The 17,861-nt window shown below is 36.3% G+C and overlaps 1 protein-coding gene across 1 annotated transcript in view; it reads left to right on the top strand.

Annotated features, from left to right (window-relative positions):
* The window catches only part of TMEM163 (transmembrane protein 163), an 83,359-nt gene that overhangs the window by 15,009 nt on the left and 50,489 nt on the right, over positions 1–17,861 (top strand). The window lies entirely within an intron of this gene.

A 17,861-nucleotide genomic window follows, 5' to 3' on the forward strand; every position in this document is an offset into this window, starting at 1 on the left:
GAGCTCTGAAGCTGCCTTCAGGTTTTCCAGCCTTCATGGTTATCTGTCAATATGTCACCATCAGAGTTGACCATTGCAGCTCTTTTGTTCAAGTTGTTCACAGCTGTCTGGAGGGTTCTGTTACTGCAAGTTTTGAGGCTTTGCAGTCTCCTGGAGGAAAAGTGTGCTTTTGTGCTCAGCTAATTGATCAAGCCTGTTATTCACTCTAATACCTGGATTTTGARTTCATATATAAAAAGTAAATTTCTCTTGTGCTCCAAGGTTTGATAAAGTGGTAGCTTAGCCAAGGATGATGGATATTATGATTTTCACAGTACTTAAGTACCTTCTCAAATGAGTACTGTTGAAAAATAAAGGAAGATAAGGGAAGCTGGGAAATACCTGTCTTGAGTTCCAACTACATGATGTTTTTTGTCAGCAAAGAAGAGCTCATTATGCAGATTGGCAGACAATTTTGAAAAATCTGAAGTCTCTTTGAGCAGCCAGTCACATACCTTTAATCCTTTGAAACTTGTCAGAAACTCATTAGTAAAGCCCTGAATATGTACTCTCAGGAAAGAAGCTAATTCCTTTTTTGGGTGTTCGACCTGATGTTCTGTGTAACTTTTCATTTCAGCACAAGTCTGATGTTATTTTTTACAGGGCTATGCTAAATTTTTTTGCAAATACTTTTATTTTTTGGGAGGAAAAAGGGAAATGAGCCCGAGGTTTTGAATATGGGAGCTTTTTTTTGTAAAAGGTAAGCACTTCGCAGTTCAAAAGTAAGTTTTGCAAACTGTATCATAGGTGCAGTTGGATTCTGGCTCAGGTGTGGCTATGTAAAACCAGGTAAGTTAAGTCTTTCACAGAATATGTGGACAGGTTATTCATTACATTTGATACTCTATAAGAATCTACTGATATTTACTGAGCTGTGAATACTTTTTCATGACACCATATAGGATTATGAAACAGTAGTATAATGGGTCAAATTAAGGCATTTGTGTTACTGAAGATTGTTGTAGTGTTGGAGGATGTGTCCCTAGTCCACGTGACTGAAAAACTAAACAAGAATGTATTTACGAAGGCTGAGGATGTCAGCATGAACATTGATACTGTTCACTGGAATGGTTTCCCTGATGCTCTAAGTTTGTAGCCATTTATTTTAGAATGGAGAAGACAGTCATGGCATGTGTTGTTATAACAATAATAAACATCTTTGTGCATATAAAATTCCATTTTATATCTCCTGGCACATGTAGAGTTTGTTGAGAAATAAATGCTGTTTTTCAAAAGAGTATTAGGCTCTCTGGGGTTTAGTTGTTGGTGATTTGCTGTTGCTTTTGCTTGTATTGTATGTATTTTCTAAATAACCTTACTGCTGCAATGCAGCTTTCTGCTGAGGTGAAAAAAATCTTGCTAAATTTTGCAGTTAGAAAAAGCAAACCAAGATAATGTGTGAACCAAGGAAAGAAGCTTTGCTAAATGTGGTCTTGATTTAAAGCAAATCAAAAAGACCACCACAAATAACGTGACGCTTTAAACATAAAGACAGTTCTTATCAGACATACTTTTTCATGATCAAATGCACTTCATGTGAAGTTTCCACATGTTTCCATGATCATGATTTGTTTTTCTTAGCAGGGTAGAAATGGCATTTGAATACTTGGCATAGAGGAGAACTTTTGGGAGGTTATTTGAGGAAAAGCTATAAAAGAATTACTGTCCTGTCGTTACAGAATAGGCAATTGCAAACTTAGATGTCATACACAGCCTTCAGAATGGCAGTTAGGGAAGAATTGTAAAGGATTTCCTAGGGGTAGACGATAATATGCTAACAGAAATCCTGATGTCTGAAGGTCATTCTCAAGAAGGTTTCACTTTCTTGTGCTGCCTGTTTCCTGGCTGTCAAGTCTATGAAATAGACCTTTTAGCAGAAGTTCTTTCTGTCCAGGTGTCTTCTCTCTTCTCATGTGCACTGGGAATGCCTGGAGTCCTGGAAATGACCAAGTCAGTTTGATCTTTGTGTCCAGTGCCAAAATCCTGCTTAGCAATGACATATGCAGATGACTTGAGTGCTTTTAAAGATGATAGGTTTTTTGATTCTTTGTGTTTCTTAGGGCATTTTTGTATCTTTGATTTTACTGTGATATTATATAGCTGGGGCCCAATCAGCCTTTCTCTTGACAGTCTTAAAAATATTAATGGTGGCCATGGTGATTTCCATTCACATCACACATTTGTCCAACTGGACGGGAAGAGTTGAATCCAGTGATGTCTATGCTAAATTCCAATGGAAACAGACTCTTAAGTAGGTGGAAATGCATACAATTTGACTGCTTACCACACTATAAATATGGAGATGATATTCACTCATCCTGTCCTAAATAGCAGAGGGCACCTGGAAAAACAGATCGCGCAGTTTGGTTGCAAAGGGGCTGCAGGACTAATAAACTGTTTTGGAAATCTAATGCAAACGTATAAACATAAGTATGCAGACACTGTGATTTCAAATAGGAGCATAAACTATGGTATCTTGTTCATATCACATGTATCTTTTTCATACCTTATTACAGTGCTAAGGTAATTTAGGAATGTCCAATAAGGAGTTTTTTGTGGATGCAGTGTTCTAAAAAAAGCACATTTTTGGCATCAGAYGAAGCTTTCAAGAGACTTGGTCCAGTTAAGAGGCAAGGGCTATAAAACCACCCTTACAGTCTTGTATGTAACAGTCAGTGACAACAGATCTCTTCCCTCTTCTCCCGTGTTTGGTAGCTGCTTGGTGTGGGGAGGAAGGCTGACACTGGCACAGAACTGATTTAATTCAGAGTGTCCCATGCTGTTCATGCTGTTAGTTTTTTGAAACACACAGAAATCTTCAGAGAGATGGCGCTTTGAATGTAAAGAACTGCATTTGCTGATGCTCACTGTGTTGAGTGATTGTTGAGTGATGTCTTTTTTTTTTTTTTTAAAGAATTTCTCAGGCAAGTATAAATAGGTTATTCATCAAAAGGTAGCAGACACATAAGGACCTGACCTTTGCTTGTGATGGATCTATTTAACTATCATGCAAGCGATACATTTCACAGTAGTTTAACAAGTGCTGTTGCCTCTGCCTCACAGTCAGTGTCAGAGTTGCAGCTCTAATCTGCAGAACAGCAGATTTGGTCTTCCAATTTGAGAACCTATCTGAGGTCCAATTATAAGTGAATACAAATAGTGCAAATAGTGGATTTTTCTTTTTCTTTCATGGTCATCTCTTTTGAGGTGAGGAAGAGAACCTGACCTCTGTAAAGTCAGCATTAAGTTTTTCTTCTGTTATCAATAGGTCCAGAATCCATCTGCCAGTAATGCTAAGCATTTTAAGGAGTATTTGTTTTTCCTCACAGAAATGTTCCACTTGATTTGCATGGCCTTTTTGCAATGTTTTTTTGCCTCTTGTTACTTTCGTGACATCTATAACCAGAATATACATTTCTGCTTGTGAATAATTAATCTTGSTGTGCTCAGATTCTGAGGCTTTGTTCAACTGAAGGTAGAAGAACTAAACTCAACCCTTGATGCACCATCTTTGTATATAATGGTGCTTTATGTTTCACTTCCCTCTTCTGTTTCCATTCTTATTTTATATAGAGTTTTTTCTTTTTTTTTTTCTCTTGGTGTCTGGAAGGACAAAGGACTAATGCATAGATGGACTGCATGTTAGTGCAGAAGCAATTCTGTTGTGTGTTACCTCATCTAGAAGGCAGGATGTGAGAAATCCCTGAAAGCAGGAGTTCAAACTCTGACAGGAATTCATATAGTTTCTAATGGGTTCTTGTTTTAGGGAATATCTAAAAAATTGTGTGTATATATTTCTTTTTTAACTCAAAGCGATATTGATATATAACAATGCTGTCTGCAAAGCAGTTGAAACTTGAGGAAAAACGGCCTTTGATTTTTAGGCTGCAGGATTTTTAAGTGCTATTTTGAGCCTGTTTAGAAAGGCTCATAATCTTTGATGCCCAGTGGTGTTCATCTAGAACGAGAGAAAAAGCAATAGCCACTGTTGAAAATGTAGCTCTTCCATGTTATATTTTTATATGTACAGAATAATATAAACAAGCCTRTTTTCTTTTTCAGACTCAATAAGACTGACTGCCTTGTATGTAAGAACAAGCATCTTATTTCAGTCGTATGCTTCACACTGGAACACTCTGCTTTCTRGGACAAGTGCCTACATCCTTTCTTCCCTTTTTCCTAATAGTAGTTGTTAATAACAGTGCTGTAATTCTATTTAACACAGGTTACTTACAAAACTCCTGTTACTAACTAATTCACTAAGTTAACTAACTTAATTCACTAAAAAATAAGTAACATTCTTCAGATCCCTGGGTAAGCAAGAAGGCTATATTCATTGCTCTACAGCTCTTAGTTCTATATTTTCTCCTGCCAGGATCACAGCACTGCAGCTATATGCCATTAAAATAGCATAAGGTGCTGTGAAYCAGTGCATGTAAAATGCTGCAGGAAGGGAGAGAAACAGCCTAGACCGCAGTTCCCGCTAGCGCTGGCCCAAGGGAATGGCCTCTCCGCAGCGCTGGCGGTCGCTGAGCTGACAGCTTGCGCCGGGGCTTCTGCTGCGAGTTAGGCAGGTGGTCCCTTTTGCTGTATGCCTCTTGTCTGGTGTGGCACACAGCCTTCGCTCTCCCTTGAAATCACGTTTATTTTTCCGGAGGTTGGTATTTTCAAGAGTTTCCAACGCGGAATAAGTATGTCATGGTGGAATTTAACCTCTTTTAATTGAACTAATCATATTTTATTAAAAAAAAGGGACTCTTCAACATTCCTATTAATAACTTTCAAAGCTTTAATATTTTCTAGTAGTACAAACTGTGTGATCTAGGTATTCCTTATTACTATTATTTATCCTATTTTGCATATGAAAATATCTATTCGAGAGCAGAACATTTTTATTAGTTTAAATATCCACCTAACGGAGAAGACAATGATCTCTTGCAGTGTTTAGTGGCATACTGGACAAACCTTTCATTTAAATCAGCATTAAGGAGATTAGGTATCCCATGCATTTCTRTTTTCTTACCTCCTCATGTGCCTTAGTGCATCATTCATTTACATAGGTTGTTTGAAACTCTAAGCATGAAAATACTGCTGGCTGCTGGTTTCAGTGGCTGACAGGGAATACAGAGGTGTGGCTGGCCTCATTTCCTCCCAACACCRTAGGGACAAACTCCGTGTGTTCGTCAGGTGGAAGGAGATGACAAAATGGGTGGTCATTGACAATTATTAATGTTACAGTTTACTTTCCTTCACCTTTCTGTTTGCAAGGTCTAGTGTTTTTTCTATCATATTACACATAGGTTGTGATCCTGATTTAAAGTCTGTAGTGCTGTGCCTGCTTCTACAGATATTGGTGAAGGATCCAGAACATCATGTTACTTTTCTGTGTTGTAAAATGATGATTAAATTTGAGTYGGGTTAGAAAATAACATAGTGATTCATAATGCTGCACGCAGTGCATGTTGAATTTTGTGATCAGTAAAAATAGCAAGGGTGGCTGCTTTGAACAACTGTCAGGTTTGAGAGACCAAAATTAATTGACAATTTCTTTCTTTCCTGATTGAAGAGAGGAATAATATAGCTTGAAGGGATGATGGTGAGAGGAATGAAACCTGGGCAGATAAATTCCTTAGATATTTCTGCTCTCACCTATCAGATGATTTTTTTTTTTTTTTTTCAGTTCAGGAAAATTTCTTTGGCATTTTTTTCTCCATAAAGAAAGGTCTTGGGCAGCCTCATCTCTTTTGGTCTCACTATACAAGTAATGATGTTGCATTTCTGATAGTATGTGGTGTGAGTCTCTTTAGATGATGGAGTTCGTGTGGTTAGTAGTTTTCATCTGGAGCTGGGTCAATGAAGCTGGATAGCAACTAGCAGCTGAATAACTTGTTACCTTCAGAAATTAAATTGGTGTTCCAGAAGTGCTGGAAAAAGCAGTTGTTTTGTAATTGAGGTTTGAAGTTGAAAAAAGAAAGGTTGCAGAAGGAGAAACTTATTCTGGGAATGAATGAGATCCTGAGTGCTGTTCATTGAATGTGAGATTCCTGTCTAAGGACAAGAATTGCTTTTGCCGGTACTGAGACCTCAGGAGYAAAGGAGGAGGGTGCTTCTACTTTCTTCTCTGGGTATTGTCTCCTGAGCGTGGAAAATGATAATAGAGATTCAGTCAAAATCATAATATCTTGCTATGCTTCTTATTTTATTTTTTTTCTGTGAGCACAAATCATCTGCAAAAAAAAAAAAAAATAGGGAAAAATCTTTCTCTTGCAAAGAAATAGTCTCTAGAATAAAAGTTCCATTAGAATCAAATTACAAAATAATTTGAGGTACGGTTTTACAAGTTATAAAACTCAGAAGACCTTCATGCTGCCTTTTTTTCTTTTTTTCTCTTCACTCTCTCTTTGTCCCTATTGCGCTGCTTTCTTTTTTTTTGTTGTTGTTGTTGTTGTTGTTGTTGTTAAAGTGCCCATTTGTTCAGGACCCCAAGCAATGGTTAGGTCAAGTGCATAAAAAACACACTTTAAGCCATTCTGGTCACTGACTATTTTACTCTTTTATTTTTTGCTCTTTTATTAAGAGTAATTTTACTCTTTTATTATTAAAAATGATTATTCCTATCATTTTTAGGTGACTTGCTCTCTAGGGTGTGTGTGTGTGTATATATATACACACATATATATATACATACATATATATGACACTGTGTATATGTGTGTGTGTATATATGTATTCATATACATRTGTATAAATACACACACACACACAGAGTGTCATTGACTTCCATGGCAGACATTTGTACTTAGACAGGATATTATCCCTTTTTAAATAAATAAGATTAACACTGATAACCTTGTCATGGTTTCAGAGGCATATTAATGAGATCCTTTTTGTTTCTATGGATTCCTTTGATTTCAGTAAGAAATCTGTGACAGAATGAAAATATTATTTAAGAACTGTTTGTAAAGCATGTTTAATAAACATATTTGGGAAAAGATAAATATTATTTGAAACTACAATCAAAGATGGAAAGCGAAAGAAACTAAGAAGTATTATTAATGAATTACAAATATTTACAAACAAATGTTTAGTCATCAATATTTAGTTATCTGATTTGAGCTCAGATTTGTGCATGTGCTGATTTTCGAAGTGTAGCAACCCTATAATTATCAAATAGAAAGTGGAGGATGGTAATAGTGCTCATGGGTACTTCAGTAATAAATGTAATTGAGTTCACTGAATAGCARCCCTAAATGTGCATTGATTTTTTTGAAAAAGAGGAAAAAATACTAGCAAAATTATTTCCAAATAAGTATTTATTTTATTTAGTACAGAGGTTGAAAAAGAATATTATACATATCTGTTTTTAAGCCCTCTAATAGGAAAATTGCAMATTTTAAAAATACCCCATGAATTAAATTTATGCCAACTCAAAACACTAAGATATTTTAGCAAGCTGTGTTCTATATACATGAATAGATTAAAGCTGTGTTTGTGTCAGAACCTAAAGGTGCTACCACTGAGGAATTCTACACCATCAGCTTTCGCACATTGCGTGTCAGCTGCATCAGATGCATTGCTATTAAAGCAGCCAGAATGTCAAAGCAAGTGCCCCTTGAGGTATCTGAAATATTTCATCTGGTAGTTGAATGGTAATCATGCAACAAATCAATACTTTTTAAAAGTTTGGGTAAGACAGTGTTGGAAATAAAGAACTTATAAAGTAGAGACTTCTTTGGGGATACTGGGTACCTCCTTAATGTATAAAAATGCACATATCAATGAAAACATGTGCACGAGCCAGTAACAGAAAAGCCTGCTGGAAGAAATGATCTGGAAGCTTCCAAAGTGACATTGATCTTTCATGCTGTGACTATGGAGAAACATCAAACTGTTGTGTCATTGCTGGTTCAAACCCCTAGCATTTAAAAAAAAAAAAAATTAAAAACTGCATTCTTTAAAACTTCTTGTTACATTAGGAAGGATTTTTTTTTTTTTTTTTTAATCAAAAGCTGATTGTATAGAGCAAAATTTGTGAAACTTCTCCTGCAGATGTTTTGGACTGAGATGATACAATGCACAAAGACTGAAACTTCCTCTATTAAGAAAAAAAAAATTACAATCTTTATACTGATTGAGTAATCTGTAGAAATATATTTCCTCATTCCTCCTTCAGGAATGTGAAACTGTTTTGCTATAATGAATTCCATCTGTTCTTGTCTTCCAAAAGCAATGCTTTTTTCCTGGGTAAATTAGTACAATTTTTTTTTTTTAATACATATTTTTCAAATTACAGGCCTGTTCATAATTTTAGCGTTAGAGTGACAACATAAAATTGTGTACAGAGGTACACATGCTGTTCCTGTTGTCTTTAAGAACAGTTAGATATGCTTACCTGGAGGAAGTATATGGATTATGTGCTTTGTCACACCGATGTCACAGCATGAGCTGTTCTGGTACTGATTTTGCAAGGCAAAAACACTTSAAGAAATTTGCAAATCTCACTTATATTTTTGGTAGCTAATATTTTGCCTAAGGGGACTAGTTCCTTCCATCTCACATAGTGATTGTTTTCTATTCTGGAATGGTACCTTATGATGTCTTAGTGTTTGGAAGTACAAGCGTGATTTGATATAAATTATTCAGTGTCCTTGAAATACCATCTATAACATAGCGCAGTGTGGTCTGACCAGGGGTTGCAAGACTTAMTTGGCTTAGCGGGTAATTTTGTTCAGTTTTGAACCAAAATTACTGGAGAGAGCAACAACACAGTAAATGGAGGTGGTGCTTCCTTACCATTCAGCTGCTTTGCAGCATTTTTTGGGTTCCGTTGTATTATTTTGACCGTTAGGCAGGAGAGTAGAGTGGAGTTACAGTTGTCATCCACTCTTGGTAAAGCAGTGGCTTTCATTCAGTGGGGTGGCTGTGCAGAGCCATGGTTTTTTTGTTCCTTTGCTCCAGTTGAACGCATCACTTTATCCGCGAGGGAAGTTTTGAAGCATCACTGGATTTTTTTTTTCCAGTGGCTCTGTTCAGTAAATCACATATTTTACTAGATTCACAAGCACAGATGTTTCAGATTTTTGTCATATATTTGCTTTTGTGCATTTCCCCACATACAGGCACAGAAACAGGGGTTTGACTCGGTCTGTCTGCTTTGAAGGAGTCTCAGGGGTTTGTTAGGCTACTGCAGATTCTCCAGCCCTGCCTTTGGCAAACATCAGAATTTAGGAAGTAGCAGTATTCGAAGTTTTTGTCTTTTATGGAATAATCTGCTTTGCAGAAACATGTATAGTTGTTGATCAGTGTGTTTGTCGTATCTGAAAGAGTAATGAATTTAAACCTAAGATATGGGTTTAGACTATGTAGCCTGATGAACCTGAGTAGTTCTCAAGATTTGCTCTCCTGAAATATTTAAACTCTTAAAAACCTGAGGAATTACATATGGAACCCCTATCTGCAGTATGCAATTTGAGGATCTTGGCCACCAGATGCTTTTTGATACTTGGGCTTTATATTTTTGCTAATGGGATATGAAATGGATAATGGGATTTATATGAAATATTGTTATTTTTATATTTCAAGCATTATATCTGGTTGTTAGTCTTGGAAGAGGCTGCTGTTTGGAAGCATAAATATTTTCTGCCAAAAAAAAAAAAAAAAAGCAATACTTGGATATCACCTTTGTTAACAGACAGCTGACAGAATATAGCAGAGAATTCTAAGATCTAGCTGGTATCTAGTTGAACTGCACGCAGAAGAGTTAAGTGAAGTTACAGTATCACACRACTGGTAGCACTGAGCACTTCGTCTGCTTCCCTTCCCTCCGCCCCAGCTTTAGCATCCTGGCAGTACTTGTGAGTGCTCTGGCATAAATAAAAATCGCTGTGTGACTTGCTAGCGTACACCATTTACTAAAGTCTCCAAAAAGCAGAGAATTGGCATGTCTTGTTAAACGCTTTCATAGTAGGAGAGATGAGTACTGTAGTACTGCCTTTCCTCCTTCCTACTAGGGATTTCCTTCTACAAGATCATCTACGAGAAAGCCATATAACCACATATATTTTAAGGAACAGCTATTAAATGATTTAGCACAGATAAGAGATCCTCTTTGCTCACCTATGCAAAACTCCCCTTCTAACTGTATAGTTTAATGATGTTGAGAAATCCCAKAAATTACAGTTATTTTTAATCTTTCTCTTTTTTATATCTTAGTTATGTAAAAAGGTTTTCCAGACATAGAAGATTCTAAATTATTCATATTACAGTCATGCATCAACACACAAACTGGTCCCTTGAGGAACCAGTGTTGTGTATTTTGCTGTTTGTTATTTTGGGCTTTGCTTTGTAAACATTTTGTAGTGAGGCCAGCAATTAGTAAAGCAGCCCAGAACTGAAAACTGCTGCCATAATGGAAGACATAGAAAAGCTAAAGTGATCTGACCCATTGGAAAGGATTAGGTCTAAAATGTATTTGGATTCTTTTTTCCCTACATTTTTACTGAATTAATTTCATTATTGTTACCTTTAAAATAAAATCAACTGTAATAGGCTTACAGATGCATTTAAATATATTTTTGCTGACTGCTGACATAATGGCTGTTGCTATAAAAAGCAGCCATGTTACAAACTGAGGATATACTAATGACTCTTGGTGGCTTATTGCACTTAAAAGAGCAGTGCTCTAACAAATGACCATGACTACAGTTTCTTTGCATTTATTAGACTGTGGACCCTCTCTCTGTACTCTGTGAGAACAGAGAATTATGAAAGCCTTTAAATGCTGAGATACATTAGTACAGTGATAGGCTGGMATGAAATGCGTAGGGAGCTGTAAGATACCTAAAAGCACTGCTATTATAACTGGAAGTGCTGTGTGTCCTGGAGCTCTCCATACACGTTATAGCCTACAATTGGACTTTTTAATTGTAGACATCTAGACTATTTAGGCAATAATAGATTTTAACTATTTAGGAAGCAGTGGCTTTGGGGTTTTCTCCTGCAGTTGCATTGAGTTTGAATGTTTGTTGTAGGGGCTAAAACTTCTCGGTTCATGTAATTCAAATTAAACAAGGATCAAAATGATTTATTGATTTATTAATGACATGTTCTGACTCAGTAGCCAGGAAACTGTGTATTCAGGTTGATTAGCCGTAATGATGATTATCAGTACATAAACCACAGTATTAGTTGCAAAATATGTGGCTCGTGGTTGTCATGGTGTTGGTTGGAATGGTTAGTTTTGGGCTGACTCTCTGTAGACAGCTTTGGGATGTTTTATTCATACACACTATTTACACTCACATGCCTATCTTAATAGCAACTCTTGCCAAGGTGATTTGCCAAGGAGGTGAGGTAGGCAGACAACTGCATTTGCTTAATGCTCTCAAGCTGCCAACCGGCTGGCATCGGAAGGCTCCTGCTCTGGTGCACTCTAGATTTAATTGCTTTTTCAATACCATATTTATTCCAAAGAAATAGAAGCCACAACAGAAAGCCCAAGAAACCACTACAGTGTCAAAGATGCCTTATCATTAGAACCAAATTCTTTCGAGATTCTGTAATGGGTTCCTTCACGTCATATGTCTTCACATTTCAAAAGGCTCTCAGTAACCAACACCAAATTTCTGGGTAATTGTTCCATCTGCTAGAAGTTTTATGTCCTTTGCTTTCATCTGCCTTCTCACCAAGTTGATTTTTATAGTGCATCCTAACATTTTGTTCTCTCAGCCAAGGAATCTGAAAGTTTGTCCCTTTTTATGGAAGCGTTTCAAAGACAGATGGATGGTTCTTACTCTCTCTTTTGTGAATTTGTAAAGAAAAGCTCAACTTATCAAGTTGCGACTCTTACAGGGATCTTTAAACTTCCCATTTTGTACCATACTCTGTAAAAGTGACAGGGTCAGTCAGAAGAAGAGCTGGAAATCGGACCTCAGAGTCCTGACTGCTCCTTCCAGTCAAAGCAATGATCAGAGACACCTTTGCCTTCTTATCAGTCCCAGCCTGCTGAAGTTATTATCATGTTTAAAATATGAGTGACTGAAAATATTATGAAGAATATAAATGTTGTCATTTATATTCTGTTTAATAGACATATATGTTTCATTTTTTTCATTAAAAGCCTCCAAACATTTTTTTTTACTTTCCATAATAGCTTGAAGTTTAGCAGGCTAAACTTCAGATGTATTTGATGAAAGACATGCTAAAATAGAGAAAAAAAAAAAAGAAAAATCAAAAACAAACGACAACAAAAAACCTCAGATTACAATACAGAATTATTCCTTATTACAGAATTATTCCTTATTAGTTCTTTGTCTGGAGGAATAAGAACTGTAGCCTTCAGCATTTCTGGTAACTCTGTGAGGTGTAAAAGTTGGCTTAAATAAAAAGCTGAGTAATTCACTCAGAAAACAGTGAACAGTATGCAGATTTTTTTTCCCCTTAGCTCTGCCAATGTATGTTATRGGGAAGTGGCTAAATGAGGAAACTCATGAAAACATTTCCTCAATTCACACTTCCCACTCAACTGACAGTTCAAAAGCTGAGTCAGAAGGGCTAAGAATTGCTCAAAAGTACATCTTGAATTTGGCATTGACTTCGGAGCCAGGATTTCATCTGTGCTTTTTGCACAATACCCGCTACTGTGACCAGCTGCCTTAAGGTTTGACCAGTGAGGGTCCTTTATCAAAAATGAATAGTTATTAGTAGATTATTTTTTTCTCACCTCTTTTTCAGGCATTGATGCTTAAAATCCATTAAGGTCCAGAAGGGTAGCAAGCTGATTTTGTCTTAAGTTCAACTTTCTGTACTAATATAGATTGTAACTGCACTATTTAAGACCAGAGCTATCAGAAGAACTGAAATACTAACAACTTGTCCATGTAATAGTAAAAACTGAGAAAATGTTAACACTGTTAGCATGAGGGAATGTTTTTAATCTTGGATTTATCTGTTTCATAGTCTGATATCTATGTAGCACCTGATTCTGCAAAATGCAGGAGCTCTCACTTGCCAAACTGACTATTTCAAGTTTCTTTCAGTATTTCTCTGAAACTGAGAATTTCAGCAGTGGGCAATCAGTCATTGGCRGGGGATGAACTTTAACTACCATAGACAGCTCTGGTCTATCATAAAAGAAATGCTTGCAAAAGTTGATAAAGGAGGGTCTGGATCATCAGATTTATATGGTGGTTATGAAAGCTAGGTATAGTGGGGGAAAGAAAAAGAACCTTTTTCGTAGTAGTACATTTCTTGACTATTTCATTGATACATCCAAGATTTACTGGAATAAGTAATTTTACTTACTGGAGTAAGTTTATAAAACTGTAGAGCTATTCTACTCTGTGGAAAGAATGGGAAAAAGGAGAGGGATTGAGAGAGAGGGAAGTTTCAAAGTAGGCAGGTGTTATTTTCTTCTTTGTTTGCATTTATTTGAATTTGTTTAAATTTGCTATAAATGAGACTGCCTCTGCACATGTACTAGAACCTTAGACTGATGAAGAATTGAAGTCTTCCTTATTTTCAGATGAATTATGTTAGTCATCTCCAGCATGGTCTAAGATGGTTAGCAAAGGTATTCATTAAATGAAGTTTGCATCATAACTTTCAGTGACAGTGAGGGGGAAAAATAACTACCTGGAAAACCTGGTATGTTCAGGCGTGCTTTCTGCAGCAGAATTGATACTCAGTGATTCCAGAGAAGAGAAGTGTGTGTTCTGTATTCATGTGGAAATTTCACTCTGGTCTTTTGAGACAGTTTTTCTTTAATGTATGATAAAGTCTGGTCTGTTTGAACAAGCATGGTTACTCATTTTGCTTGGGTAAACGGAGTTGGTGTCATGTAAATTAAGTGCAGAATTTCATTCTATACTCTGAATAACTTAGCTTTGGTCTAAGCAAACGCATATATTGCAGCATTAAGCCTTGTATCAGGGAAAGGACTGAAAATGACAACGGAGTGATTCTAAAAATACTAGAATATGACATATTTATTAGGAGCATAGTATGGAGTCATTCCCAAAAAGCCATGTATATGTGGTAAGTATTGATATGATTTTTAATACTCACTATTTTATGGTAGTCTGCAGTATCTTAATTGATGTCATTAGTTGAAAATATTTTTCCCCCAAATAGGTATAAATACAATTGCTGTGGTTAATATTTGGGTTTCAAGGTTTGCATTTGAAAATGGAAGTTTGTTGGGACAGGGCAAAGAAAAGATATACTGCATGACTGCTYATTTTATGTATGAAACTTGGTACCCATTGTTTTATTCCAGTAACTTAAAAACAGAAATCAGGAAGATTTGTTTTTTAATATGATGTGTCTTGGATTTGATGCAAATTCTTGTAGAATATATTAGAACCCACTGGGGGAAAAACATGAAATTACAACTGCAGATGCTGCTGGTTTTAATGTAGCCCTTACAGTTCACTTAAGGAACTCGAGAGTTTAGTCCAATGCCAGTGGAAATATAATATTTATGTATAAATTTACATTAAATGCAGTACATTCGACAGTTTAGAAGCAAGTTTGAAGCATYGCAGGTGAACTCCCAGGTGAACAAATATAAGGGGAGTAAATTTGGGCAGTGAATGTGAATATCTGAGAATTTCAAATGAAAAAGATGATTTTCACAGTGTAAATGCAGAGATTAGTTATATCTTGTATTAGACTTTCAGGATACTAAGGGAGAGGAGTAAGTGAGCAAGCTTATTGCTGTGGAGGGCTGTACTGCTGGAGTGTATTCCTCAGGTGACTTATTTTTTGACTATCCCTTTCTCACTTTGCTGTGCTTGCTCTGGGAATTCCATAGATATGATTAGAGGAATATTGAAAATCRTATTAAAGGAATATTGAAAATTGTTGAAGAAAAAAATATTGTTAATTTTTGAAGTTAGACTGTCAGAAGTACCAGAAATGTGATGGTGCTCAGAGACTGAAGTCCTTACCCTTTGTTGCATATAAATAATATCTGTGATGGGAAATATTTTTCATTGGGATGCAGCACAGGCAGCTGTAATTTTTTTTCATAAATATTTTTTCTGTAAGGTGTACCCTCTAGAGTCCAGTTATTATTTATTCATTATATTATTATTCTCTTGTAAAATTCTGAAACTTAAATGAGAATGATTTATTTACAGTATACATATGAACATTAAGTTTGTAACAGTAACAGAATGCCCTTTAGACTCCTGGAGTTCATATCACATGGACTGACATGCTGAATGACCTACATGACTCTCCAATGGTGGGTTTGTAAACAATTATAAAACCAGAACTTTGAAATACAGCACATGTTAGCCATCGTGATTGTCTTGATAATTAAAATACCACTGAAGTACCTTGTATTTCAGTATTTAACTTCAAAACTAGTCTTACTTTTAACTAAGAGCAATTCATCAAGGAAGGTTAGGCTGCACTGGGCTGCACACTCAAGCCAGATGTCTTGAAAGTGTTTCAAGAAAGCCCTGCTTCCTTGTAAAGTGCCAGCTGTTTATTAGTTTCTAAATTTTTTCCTTTGCTTTATGACAAGTTGAAAAATATTTTTGTTATTTCAGCATGGGAATGCTATATAAAAATGCTAGGGAACACTAATATTTATCTTCTTGAGTATACCCATTCAGAGTAACTCGAGACATAAGCACTTTTCAGAGACATAGGAAGTGTCTATGAATCTGCTAGAGATGACAATTAATATTCTTTCTTTAAATCACCAAAAAGACAAGGCATTTTTTTCCACATGTAGGCATGCACACAACATTTTTGGTTTTTTTTTCACATATTTGTAAGATACTCTGGCTCTGCAACTGCATAAACCACCTTCAACTTGTTGTGAATTAATTCCCTTGACTTGGGTGACCAATTCTTATCTGCTAAATACATGGAGGCAAATGAACACAGATCATGTCTGCCTTAGCATTTTTGTGGCTATGCAGTTGCTGAAAGGACCTTTTTGTGCTGCTGGAACTTAAATGCACCTGGCTGTGCCTGCTGACATCATATATGCTGTGAATGGTTGACTTTTCAGAAAGCAAAAATCTGAATTGCAGATTTGGCTGAGGTATCGCTTGAAAAGATGTCATGTCCCAGATGTATCAAACTGTGTGAGTGCAGGTTGCTGCAGAGAGCTTGGTRCTGGAGCTCCTGGCACTCTGCTCTCCGTGCGCTTCCTTAGAGCTAATGGAGGAGCATGTGGCAGCAGCAAGGCAGAGCAGCCAAGAGCAGGAGCAACCAAAACCATCTGTGCCATGTTTTGGTTAGCTGGGAGAAGATAAAAAAGTAAAACTCTCTTAGCTACTGCTGGAGTAAGTCTTGACAGTTACCTCTTCTTGTCTCACCTTTTTTTTCTGTGTCTAATTTGTCAACTGGATATCAGTTTGGGAAAGACTTATTCTCTGCGGATGCAGTCCCCCAACATTTGGTGGAAACGTAGTAAATCAAAGCGCAGAGTGTGTCAGGTAGTCGCATGAGTATCAGGCACTTAAACTGTGGTTTAACTTTCTGGAAAAAAAATGAAGAACTGTGAAAGAAGGTCTCTAAAGTAGTTACAGTTGTATGTCTGAAAAAAAGAGGATTTCTTGCATGCCCCTTCCATCTAAAAGTGCTTGTTTGCTTTCTGGGAGTCATTGTTTTAGACTTTAATAGGAATTGCAGTTCACTTGCTTGATTAGCTCATTTGAAAAGTATATTGARCTATCTAAATGCTTTTGTTATATGATATTGCAGGAAACATATAGACAGCAGAAGTGTGTAAAAACTCATGCTAACATCCAAATGGTGAATGTGAAGAAGTTGTAAACACATCCTCAAATTTGCATTTCTGTCACATACCATTTCAATCATAAAATAAAAGGTGCACTTCTTACTCTCCCTACCATAATGCAAGAAGTGATTCTCAAATTACGTGTCATGGTATGTGCTAGGGCTTGAGCTGTCTCAGCAGAAACATGTTTACATTATGTGAATGTATTTGCTTATTAATAAGCTACATAATAATATGCTTCAGGTCTGGCAAAAAGTTGCTCATTTCAGACTGCCTTGCATTAGTAAGGAAGTTGAGAGTGATGCCTTGACTAAGTATGCTATCAAAATTAAACAGTACAGGCAAAACTGATCAGTACATGCTCATTCAAAAGAGTTCGTAATAAGGAGGTTTAAAGGGAAAATTCCAGCCCAAGCAAGGATTCCTGTTTGGGAAGGCAATGTTTGGTAAACTTGCGTTTTCTAAAACTTGGTCCTTGTTCTTAATGAGTGCAAATATCTGACTCAACTGTAATACAGCCTGGCTGTAGAGATGAAAGCAGCCTACAAGGATGCAAGGATGACGCCGAGTTGTCTTTCCTTAATGGATTTCCAGAATGTAAGGTGATAGGTCAGAAAAGCTCCAAATCTTTTTGTAACTTACAATTAACTTCCAATCTACTAAAATAATGTGTGTGTGTGTGTGTGTGTGTGAGAGAGAGAGAGAGAGAGAGATACTTATGAGAATTTCAGTAATCTTATCACTTTTAGTACGATGATAAATGTGATTTAAAATATCAATTTCTTGGATGGTATCGGAATCAGAGTGACTATTTGATGCATATTTATTGATTGCATTCAGAAAGATCCTTTCCTTAATGCATATTAGAACTGATTAATCTATCACTGTTGCCCTTAGAGTCGTGTACCAGTTCAGCTATAAGTAAATGCTATGTTCATAGTAAACTTGAAGATTTTAATTATAATTAACTTCGAGATGTGTATATTAATCTCAAAAAAAAAAAAAACAGGATAATACTCTGATTCAAGATTTTAGTCATTCAATTAATAAAACTTTTTAT

The sequence above is a fragment of the Nothoprocta perdicaria genome, unplaced genomic scaffold (genome assembly GCF_003342845.1).
Source record: "Nothoprocta perdicaria isolate Ctin4 unplaced genomic scaffold, notPer1 scaffold_27, whole genome shotgun sequence".
Lineage (NCBI taxonomy): Eukaryota > Metazoa > Chordata > Aves > Tinamiformes > Tinamidae > Nothoprocta > Nothoprocta perdicaria.